This window comes from Magallana gigas, chromosome 9, assembly GCF_963853765.1.
Source record: "Magallana gigas chromosome 9, xbMagGiga1.1, whole genome shotgun sequence".
Classification (NCBI taxonomy): Eukaryota; Metazoa; Mollusca; class Bivalvia; order Ostreida; family Ostreidae; genus Magallana; species Magallana gigas.
The window spans coordinates 17932922-17945483 of NC_088861.1; the positions used below are offsets into that span (position 1 = coordinate 17932922).

At 32.4% G+C, this 12562-nt stretch overlaps 1 long non-coding RNA gene across 1 annotated transcript; it reads left to right on the top strand.

Moving 5' to 3' along the window:
* Positions 1-10288: 10288 nt before the first annotated feature.
* LOC136271347 (uncharacterized) lies at positions 10289-11642 on the top strand. The gene is made up of 4 exons (XR_010709280.1): positions 10289-10420; positions 10766-10780; positions 11279-11361; positions 11479-11642. It is a non-coding gene; the product is annotated as an uncharacterized lncRNA (long non-coding RNA).
* The last annotated feature ends 920 nt before the right edge of the window (positions 11643-12562 follow it).

Genomic DNA, 12562 nt, shown 5'->3' on the forward strand with positions numbered 1-12562 from the left:
TCTTTTGTTCTACTGTTGAGCTTTATTGTGGAGATAAATACATATCTAGAAATTAGAATAAATAAAGTTGTCTATTAGAGTTAGATATCAGAAAAGCCTTTGACCCATGGGACAATAGTTTTGTCATTGGGAGAGGGGTGTAATCAATCTTCCCTTGCTTGTTCATAATAAATAAGTTATCATTGTAAATAATTTAATAAAGATAATAATAATTTAATTAAGGGGCCAAAAAGGGAATTGATTACTAGGTAAAACAGGCATTCTGGCCATTTTTAGTTTATAAATGAAAACATAAAGACGTAAAAGCTATTTTTACAGTAAAACAAATATGGGAAAATGTTTTCCTGTCATTAGAGTCTTGCAGCTTTCTCAATATCCGATATTGGGTTTTTCACCAAAATTATAGATTTTATAATCCTTGTTGCAAGATTTTACGGGAGAGGGATGTCATTAATGTTTTCTAGATGTCTTCTCCAGAATAAAGCTAAATTAGATGCATATATACAGGTATGCATGGGCTAATGATACTCATATGACTGTTAAGGACTGTGGACCACTTGTTTAATTTTGGAATTTATTTTTGGAATTTTATAAGACGTCCACACAGCCATACACAATATGTAGTTACATAGTAAGTTATCAAAGATATATGACAGAATGATTCTGTTTTAGGAGGGATGGTGGAAAAATCAATCAAAATTATTTTTCTTCACAGCCCAAATATGGTATTGAACTTGTTGATGTTGTCATTGTTTTGAAAAAAAAATAATTTGATCTATATCAAATTTTACCTTAATATGCAGTAATGCAACCACAAAAGATGGTAATGTATTTTGTTTAAGGTATTTCTATACTCGGCACTAAATGGGCTCAATCATTAAAAGCTTAGCTTTAAATGATAAATATACATTGTAGCAATACATATACAAAAGAAAATATGTATGTTTACATGCTAGTTTGTTTGTTATCACCTCACAGACGGGAGTATTCTCTTGCGAAAATTATTGACAATTATGAAATTTGCCAGACGTCCGTTTTTTCCTTAAAATAATTACCAATTTTGGGAAAATTAGAACTGAACATCGTAATAGAGTATAAATATTTATTCAAGCCATATCTCATCGATAGTTTTGCGCAAATTTTTGTAAGTAAGTACGCTTTATGGACCTGATGTATCAAAATAGAATACAAATTAAAGTACTGAGGAACTGACGGGAGTTGATTTTGTCGATGTTTATTTATTTTAGATATGTTATTTTGCATGACAAGTACATGTAGTTATACCCGCACTTTCTAAAGAAAGTTCGGGTATATTGTTGTTACCCTGTTCCGTCCGTCCGTCCGTCTGTCCGTCCGTCCGTCCGTCCGTCCGTCTGTCACGTTTTACTTTCTCAAACTGCTCTTACATCTTATAAACCAGCAAACTGAACTCTTGGAGTTTGATTTGGGGTATCATGTTGTTTTGTAAAAAGGTTTCAAAAATTCTCTGTTAGTCCTGGGGGTCAAATAATTGGTAAAAAATGACGTTTTTTCACAAAAAACCTTCTTCCTCGAACTCCTCCTACATTTTCAAAAGTAGACAAATCATCTTTTGGAATATGTTTTAGGGTATCCTATAGATGCGCAATAAGGTTTCGGAATTTTCAATTTTGTCCTGGGGTTCATTTAATGGCTAAAAAATGACGTTTTTTTACCAAAAAAACTGGTTTAAAAAACGTCATTTTTTTTAAGCAGTAGCCAAATGATCTTCTAGAATATGATTGGGGGTGTCATATTGAGGCATGATCAGGTTCCAGAATTTTTTTTTTAATTAAGGGGATCAGTGGGCAACAAAAAATGACGTTTTTTGGCCAAAAAAATATGGTTCCCAGAACTCCTCTTACAACTTTTGGAGTAGCTACGTCATCTCTTGGGATATAATTGGGGCTGTCCTAGAGACGTGCAATAAGGTTTTAAAAATTTAAATTTCATCCTGGGAGTCAAATAGTAGCAGAAAATTGACGTTTATCACTAAAAAAACAAACATTGATCCAAGAGCTCCTCTGATGATTTAATGGATAGACAATCATATCTTGGGATATGATAGGGACTGTTCTATAGATGTGCAGTAAGGTTTTCAAAATTTAAATTTCATCCAGGGGAGTCAAAATGTAGCAGAAAATTGACGTTTATCACTTAAAAAAAAACATAGATCCTAGAACTCCTTTTATGATTTAATGGATAGACACATCATATCTTGGGATATGAAAGGAACTGTTCCATAGATGTGCATTACGGTTTTGAAAAATTAAATTTAACCCTGAGGCCCATTACCTACCGGTACATACCTTTTGATGCCCTTTAAGGATCAAGAATATATATGGTTAAGGGGTGGGGATCTCAACTGTTTTCGAGATATTCGTGCACTTCCTGTTCAATGGGGGTCATGACCACCCCCGGGGCCCATGACCTACATACCGTTTGATGCCCCTTGACACAAGGAACAAGAATATATATGGTTTAAGGGTAGGGATCTCAACTGTTTTGAAGATATTAAGGGACTTGCTGTTTGAGGACGTCCGGACCACCCACAGGGCCCATGACCTACATAACATTTGATGCCCCTTGACATCAGAAACATGAATATATATGGTTTAGGGGTCATGATTATAACAGTTTCTGAGATATATGGTAATTTCAAATTCCTGGGGGGTGGGGATGACCCCAGGGGTCAGATCTAATAAACCCTATATATTGCCAGTAACAGCCAATATATGATTATGAAAACCCTATATTATTATCTTTGTCCGTTTTTAAGTTACCATTTACAATAGAGTCTATGATTCTTCCTACAAGGTTCAATGTTAGACCCCACACCCTTTTGACACCCCCCTCCCCCCCCCCTGCCCCGAAAAGTGGTTGTCTAACCCAAAATGAGAAAAATCAAACCAGGGTGCACAACTAGATTTGCAGGCCTATCATATCCTTGAGTTTTGTACAATTATGTTCAGCCATCTCTGAGAAACAAGTTCAGAGCGGGAAAGAAGAAAAAGAAGATGAAGAATATATACATGTATTAAGAACCGTACAAAAACAATAAGTCTCCAAACTTCATTCAGGAGACTTAATAATTAATAAAGATTAAATAGAGATAGGATCATGAAACATCAATAATTTAAAGATAATTGACAATTTCTGATTCTAAGGGGGTCAGGATGACCCCTTAGGGTCATGACTTACATGCCATAATGATCTGATGCGCCTGCATGACCTAAGGAGGAATAATATCTTTGGATTAAGGTGGGGATCTCAATGGTTTTTATGATATTTGATAATTTCAGGAAGAGCACTTGGGATCATGACCTACATACCATCTTAAATGCCTTGAACAAAGAAACAATAATATAATATGTACATGATATATGATTCAATTTAAGAACCAAGATATAGATCAGTCATCTGTTTTGTAATACTTCCTATGTATATATACATGTACATGTATTAGTTTGTGTTTTGTTCTATACTATTCATGTTCATGACTGTAGTATGGCTTAGTCTTATTCTAAATTACATTAAAATATTGTCAAATATATGAATTGGAACCCCCACTCCCAAACAAACTCAAATATAAACTGTTCTCTCTCTCCCCCCCCCCCCCTTCCTTGTCGAATAATCTATTAAAATCAAAATATAATTTGGGTGTCTAAAAACTTTTATAAACTGGTAAAAAATGTTATTCTTAAAAAAAATTACATTACACCTTGCATAATTGACAAATGATCTATTGAGATACGATCAGAGGTCATATTTCTACCTTGGGATCAATAAGTAGTATTCATTGACAAGTTGAAATTAATTAATAACAATAAATGATTCAAATTATAAATGTTTATACTCCACTTTCATCCCCCCCCCCCCCCCCCCCCAATCTCACCTGCTTATAAAGATTCAGTCTTCTTAATACATTCTTACATGTGTATAGTAGCAAATTTTAAATCATTTCTTGATTGCTTTTTCTCTCGTGATTCACATTAACATTTTGGAAATTGCTTAATTCAATTTTTAAGATTTATAAACAAAATGTTATATGCATCACTGCCATGTGTATTCACCTATTTGGGGCAATTGTAAAGTCTCCTAAACAAAGCAGTGACATCATTAGGCTAGGAATTACCCACATGGATCAAACACTACTGTATAACATATGAATAAGATAAAATACATTATTATTTCTAGTTCTAAAATGTCAGGGTGTCTCCAAGGGGGCATTATCTTACAATACAATTTTACGCGCAATGACACAAAGAGCAAAAATAAATTAAACGGTTTAGGGATGAGGATCTCAGATCTCAGAAGTTAACAAAATATACAGTGTATTATATCATTTCCTATTTCATAAAGGCGGGGGGGATGGGGGGGGGGGGGTTAAAGACAACACCTGGGGGTCATTAATGTACTTTACACCAGTTGATGCATCATAATGACTTTAGAAGATATTTTGTATTTTCCTGTTTCGTGGGGTCAGAACAGTCCCATAAGGTCATGACCTACATTGTATTTGATGCATTATAATACATTAAGAAAGAAATACTCCTTCCTTCCTATTATTACTCATATAAAAAATATAAGTGTCTACACTTACTTACATATGTAATACACAAATTTAATAAGAAATTGTTTATACAGGGTCAATATGGGGTCAACTCAACAGTGCATGCAGTCTGACAAATGAAAAAAATAACTTTTGCAACTAAAATGACAGAAACTTTACAAATGCGATAGGATAGGTAACGATGATAAGCTTATTTAAATATTAAAAGATGATGATACAGTATGCTGTCAAAGGGAGATTACATTTAGAAAGTGAAAGTAGAACTTATATGCTGGCAGGAATCCCATGCTGGCATCTTATTATATTGTGCTACTGCTACTACATGTATTATGCTTACCTAAATTGGTCAACATCATAATGATAATCCAATTAAAACACAATAATGAATTCCTTTAGCTGATCTTAACTACCGTAATCCTTTTCTGCATACGGAAAACACAGACATGTATGTATGGGTGTTGCTAAAACGCGGTACGGAAAACGGAACGGAATGGAAAATATCATCACGTTTATCGCTTAAAAAGGGTATAGACTGGCCAGAAACGATTTACTTTGTATCTCTTATTTATATCTAATGAATGATTATCAACATGTTGTTATCTTATTAATATTCATATGAATGTCTATCAATTATAGCATTGTATTCATTCGGCTTTAGTTGAGTACGAAACGGAAAAATCAAATGTATACGAATTGTGAAACATTAACATGATTAAACGAGCAAATTAGCTATAACTTTTTACTTATTTCTCTTATATGGTATTGCTGGCATATTAGCGTAACGTACGCAGTTAGTGAAAGCGTTTTATGCGTGTTTTGAGTATTTTTATATTATTTTCAAATATGATGTACAGGTATATACTTACATCAAAATTGAATTTTCGGTGTTCTAGACGATCTTTTATCATACAGACGATACAATATCATTGAGATGGAAGAAAAAAACTGTAGGACTGACGACATTAAAAAATTAAAATACAGTAAACATTAAAATACCCGGTAATTTGTGAAACTAGTAATTTGTGAAACTAGTATTTTTAGCAATGCAATTTTGTTTACGTTTGCATTACAAAGCATGCAGTTGTTTATTCCAGCAGCTATATACATATGATCCGAATAGAGAGCTCTAGATGTTGCCTGGTTTGATTTTCCGATTATATATTGGGACTATAGTCTGTCGATCCAAAAATATTCATGCAGCACATTTGGACGATTTATAATGGAAAATGTTGACATCTTTTCTCCATTTGGAAGTCACTCAGAAGACCTTGCACAATTTTTCAACACTATCATCCGGGTCTGTTAAAATGCAAAACCCCGTAGACTTCTTTATTTTTAGCCGTGTATTTATACCAGCTGATAAGCTAGAGAGGACGTTTTAAAGAAAGAATAATGAGAATGTTTAATGCTTCTAAAAGAGAATCGCTTGAACCCTGAGGTATATATAAATATACAGCAAAAAGTGAATCGAGGATATTTTGGGACAGAATATAGTGGTCAATGCATGTACTGTTAATTTTGAGGAAATAAATATTCTTGAATAAATACTAGTAATCTAATATTGCTAATCTTTCAAAAAAAATTAAAAAGGTACATAAAGTATATCGTTTTAGCATACTTAACAAATCTATGAGGTAAATAACATTAGATAAGATTTTCCGTTTTCCTTCCGTTCCGTTTTCCGTTCCGCGTTTTAGCAACACCCATGTATGTATACACGTGAACCCATCTAATCGAAGAGCTGGGTAAAACTAGTACCCGCTAATGAGACATGCAAACCTGTGTTGTGTACGTAACTTCAGACAAAGATCAGTCATTTGTAACATGCATGTATTTTTATGACCTATTCTTCAAATCCACTTGCACTATTTTATTAGGTAAATAACAGCTTTAAGGTGGTGCAGGACACCTGCATATTGTGATGTACATGTATACTTCCTATTGAGATAAACAATAAAGTATGTTGAATATTGATTAAATATTTACCGCCCAAATAATGTTACCTAACATTGAAGCGCAATGGGTTAGAGCGTTTACATGTCTGCAAGAGCATTGGGGTCCAAGGTGTATTTTTGGTAATTTACGAATTTTCATGGGGAGGGGGGGGTCTGGACCCCTCACTCCCACCCCTTCTCTAAATCTGTGCACACGATGATGTTCATGTAGGCACACAGAAGCAAATCTAAAACCGGCAACCGCCACGGGGAGGGGGCATAATTTAATTTTTAATTTTGTTTGTAATAATTAAATAGACCATTATACTTCCTATGACATAAAATGTTAAGATTATTGATTAACTGAAAATTCACTGCAAACAGTTCTACCCCAAATTGCACATAAAGTGCTGCTTATGTCACGATGTGTATTATCATATGGGCAGGGATCTCATTCTTCAGTTATGAAAATTATAATTTTTAAATGTATTACCGGAGTTTGCATGTAGCCTTCATTTTTAATTAAACTGGTACAAAACAGTGTTATTTAGGGGCAAACACATGGTGCGGGTATTACTGTCTAATGACAGCATCTAGTTTCTAATTTGTATTTGAATTACGCACATTTTTATAATATGAATTTTTGGACTTTTTCGACAAGAATGTCGAGAAACCCCCATATAAATCATGTTAAATAATATTTGAAGATAAATTTAATTTAATCAAACTATGTATCAGTAATAGAAATATTTCTCGAAAATTGTATGGATCCAAGCAATACTGAATTCTAGTCTCGTTCGACCAAACGGTCGGCTGACACCGTAAATCTCCGACAAGCAAGAGAGACTCTCTGCTTGTCGGACATTTACGGAGACAGCCGAGCGTCGAGTTGAACGAGACTATATTGAACTCTGGCGTAGAAATACATACGACTACAAAAAATATCTGAATTGTTCGTACCATTTAAAATCTGACTATTTTCAAGGTATTTATAAATAAGTTTCCTTGAAAAACAATGCTTTAGCATACATTACATCGAATTTATCAATTATTTTCAAAAACTAAGAACACTGTGCCGGATAATTATGCCAGTGCCAAGGTGGCATTTTTGCACCCGTATATGCTGCATATATCGAAAAATTCATTGCTTAAAGAGATAACATTCACCTTTGTTATCATTGTATCTCACCTGTCAGGTGAGATATTTACCTTTCAAAAATAAATTCCTATATGAAAGTAACTTTTCCCATAGGAAAAACAATATTCCTATAGGTAATTTGAAAGAACTACTGTAGAAACATATATTTTCGTTGGGTCAAAATTTCGTTGTTTTTAAACCAAACAAGATTTCGTTGGCATTTAATTTCGTCATATCGTAATCTTTTTGTATTCATTAATACCAGGGTTAAAAATTCGTCATGGATTTAATTTCGTTGATTTATATTGCCAACGAAAATAACGAAATTAAATCCTCAACGAATATTTCTGCTTCTACAGTATATATGATATTAGTCAAATTTGGCCCCCAAAATTCGCTATTTTTAAAATGATTCAGGAACATTAATTTGTTGTGTTATTTTATAAAAGAGTTGACATGAAATATGTTTTTCACTTATTTATTTGATTTATATGCACTCACTGGCAGTATATGACGTCAGAAGTGACGCTATTTTAATAATTTAATCAATATCAATCAAAAATTGAAATTTTTCTTATCTTTTTTCGAATGGGAAATATCGAGCAACTCTTTGAAAAAGAACGAACTTTTTGCCACTTTTAAGTATTGGATAGAAACATCTTTGGTGAAAATATTTTGTTTGTTCAAGCAGTCGCGCAATGTTTCCTTAAAGAAAAACTACCTAAAAACAAGCCGTTTTATGCTAAAAATGAGAAAATGGCGGGAAAAGGTAAACTTTATGATGTCATATTTTTAAATTGTGGGTACTCAAATCAAAATGAAAATTATGAAAAACTTCAAATGTATATTTGTACAAATAAAACGAAGAATTACAGTAAAATGACAATGTTCATTTTAGGGGGCCATTTTAGGCTCAAACCATATATAGTCCTTTCCTATCGGAATACAAGAACTTCCTATAGGGATTTTAATTCCGATAGGATTTGATTAAATCCGATAGGAAAACTTAATATCCTATAGGAAAACTACATGTCTGAATTAAATTCCAACAGGAAATACCATTCTCCTATAGGAAATATAATTCCTATAGGACTTTTAAAAAATCCTACATGATTGTCAATATTTTCTGTAGAAGAATCAATTCTCCTATGGGAATTATCATTTTCCTATGGGATATTAATTTTTAAAGGTAAATATCTCACCTGTCAGGTGAAAAACACTATAAACATAGGTGGTTATATATACTCTCTAGACAATGGTCTACCATTTGGTATATATGGATTTTTCCGAAACTTCATCTTAAGCGGATGCAAAAATGCAACCTTGGCACTGGCATAATTATCCGGCACAGTGTTTAAGTCTTGTCAGCAGCGATGATTTGTGCTGAGGTTCAAACACTGTTTCACTTTCGGTTTGTCCGAGTAACTGCATAGGAGAGTTGATTAAAATCAACTCCCAAAAAAGCAATGCTTGTATCGCGTTTTGTAATTTTTTTTACTATTTTATGGACTCAAACTTAAATTCATGGTGTTTATTCTATAGATTGGCATCTTAGAAAAAAGATTTGGTAAAATAAATTATATGTTGACGGATTACTTTTCACGCTATAAGCTCTAAACCAAGTAGACCCTGACGAAAAAATCCGTAAGAATCACATTTTGCTACAGTTTTCTGCCTATATCTATCAACAATGTTAGATATCATTTAAACAGTCATTAACTAATTGAAGATTTATTAAATTCGAAATAGCTTCTGTCTCTAAATTTAAACCGGTTTTAGTAAAAGAAAAATAAAAATTCGGGGGGAGGGGGGCATCAAAACAAAGAAGATATAAGCATACCTGATATCCTGGTTAATCAGAAACTTCGTTTTTCATTTTACTTTAACAGAATCGAGTTTCTCAACATTAATCATTTCTATCTCTCATAGAATACATATATTACCGTTCTAATTGCTTATTATTGCCATTGTTTACAACAGCGATGTAGAGCAAAATCAATACCGGGTATCTAAAACGCTTTGTAAATGTCGAACCAATATTGTAAAATCCGTATTATGACGTAGTGCGATACTCGGACTACTTTAATACATAAATATAAAAATCGATTTTTATAAAATAATTGGATTTGTAACTTTAATTGAATCTACTGTTGGACATTCGCCAAAAATAATATTAAATACATTAAAACCAATTCTATGTGAATTTTGTTTAAATATGCATGCTTAATTGGTTCCATAATAGTAATTGGTTCCATAATAGTAGAACATCCTCACAATATACAAAAAGCATGTTTAATATTCGCGAAAATGAAATTTACCCAAAAAAGAACAAATATCTTCATCAAAAACTTCAATTTTTCAAGGTAATTTTCTATGTAAGGAAAGTTAAATGAAAAAAAAAAATTAATTAATAACTAAACTGTTACATCGATTTTCCGTGCAGGGTTTTATAAATCTTGTCACGTGACTGGTTAATTTTTTGGTACATTGAGAACAATGAGGTTTTTGCATTTGTATTGGATTAATTACGTTGAGGGCCCTAGTTATAACAAGATATATCAGAGATAACAAGGAAGTGAAAGGCTGTGATAGAAGACGGGAGAATTCTACGATTTGTACTGACGAATTGCATGCTATAAATGCGCGTGTGTAGGATGCTATGACAGACACTTAGTACCAAGTAGAGGTACTGTCAATATTGTACACTGTTCCTTAGCCTTTGTTATAGTAGTGAAAAGAACCCAAAAAGTATATTTGGTATGTTCATTATTATTTTTTTGTTTTTTGTTTGTTTTTGAATACGTGTGACTAATTGTAAACTAAGAAAATATACCAAGGCTGTAAAAAAAAGTGTATTGGTTGCAGAGGCACGGTTTGAAAAAAAGGGGGGTTACATAGTTGAAGACATAGTTGTAGACATACTATCAAAATTTTATTTTATCAATTCAATTGAATTTGGAATTTTGGATAAGGAAGATAAGGAAATTGTAAAAGCTCTCACTGCCCGATGGGACAGTGCAAGTGCCATTTTGCTGCTACACCAATGCTGTTAGGGTATTTTTACTTTCAAAAACATGATCATGTTTTTTTTTTCCGTTTTAGGAAGATGGATTTAAGGTTGGTATAGATAATAAAATAAGGAACCTTACAGCCCATATTGTAAACAATTTATCATGTATATCTATTGGCCATTTCTTTTCATTTGAAAGGAACAATTATTTAAAAATAATGCAATAAAAATATTTCCTATAAGTATTAAACATAAAATTAGCGTCTTTATTGTTAATAAAATCATCATAAGTATTCATTAACATTTTTGTCAGGTGCATATATTCAATCACGTACATACATATACCTAAGCTATGGCTTCCATTGGCTGGAACTACACATACATGCATGTCATTCGATAGCTGAAAATTTACTGAAATTTCTGAAGAGATAACGAAATGGCAAAATTACTTTCTATTCTTTTGAACATATTTTCACATTTCAATCAGGTGATGCGCAAAAAAAACAACAAAAAAACAAAAAACCCCAAACAAACCCGTGTATATAAACCACAAGTTATGCGTATTTATTAAGTGATTGTAATTCTATGTGGTTTATGTTTAACAGGGAACAGTCGCACATATTCGGTAAAAGAACCCCGATAAGATTATTTACAAATGTCTGGAAAAATCAATCCGACAGAGATGATTGTAAGTTCTTTTTTGCCATTGCTTTTGCTACAAGGATTTGAATCTTTGAATAAAAAAGTAAATGTGTACATCGATGATCATGAACAGATTTATAGTTATTGATATCTAAATATTTAGGTCTTTGTCTAGACGGAGGATTAGGAAGAGCTCCTTCATTCGAAGAAGCGAAGAAGTTAACACGAAAATATTATTATAATAATAATTATAAAGAAAACAAGCTTATGGTCACACATGAAAGACCAAAACCGGTTAGCCCACCCTGTGCTCCCCAACCACCACCAAGCAGCACGTGATTATAGGAGGCTGGTGAACGACAACAATAGTTCTAATGTGAAGAAGATGCGACAAATTTACACAAGGATGTTACGTTGTTTACATTTGTTTCACTTAAATATAATTATGATGATTGTTTAATTATCTTTATCAAAGGAAGACTGAAAATCTTTTAACTCTTTTAAATTCATTAGAAAAGATCCGAATTAATTTGATAATCTTTTATATAAAGAACACAATTGATTTCTCTTTATGGGGGATTCTTTGTGCATAATCTATTATTTTTTTTTTTTTGAATTTTAAATACTTTGTTTGACATTACATGACATTACGCTTGGATTTGTTGTTTTGATTTTGTTTTCCTGCTGAATTAAACATGTAAATATTACAGCAAACTTTTTGAAAATTATTCCAGTTTTTCATTTCATATATTGATGTTGTTGAACATGCACATACATTTCGTCTTGTATTGCGTTACCTATTAAATAAAAGGACAAATAGTAAAGGTTTTATATACTGTTTCTTGTTACAAAAAGATGTATTTCTGACTACTTTGTCCATCTTAATTGACTGGGATTCATGTTCCTTACCGTATTGATCCTTACATCTTCAATATGTTTGAAGCACATGTGTCTGATTCTTTTACCGTACAACCGCAAAAAGACCGCGAGTGTATTTTCTACTTTTTTGCAACGTACAAATGTACGAAAAAAAATAGTCCTTATCAATTTATAATCATATTAAAAAACAAGTCATATGAGTTTCTTCATACATAATTTATATTTTTTGTTCTTCGATAATTTAATATATTGCTGTATGTATTATGTAAGTAAGCTTTAGTTCGTTTTTGTTCTGACTTAAACACGTTAATATTACAACAAACGTTTAAAAATTATACCAATTTTAGATTTCATATACTGATGTTTTT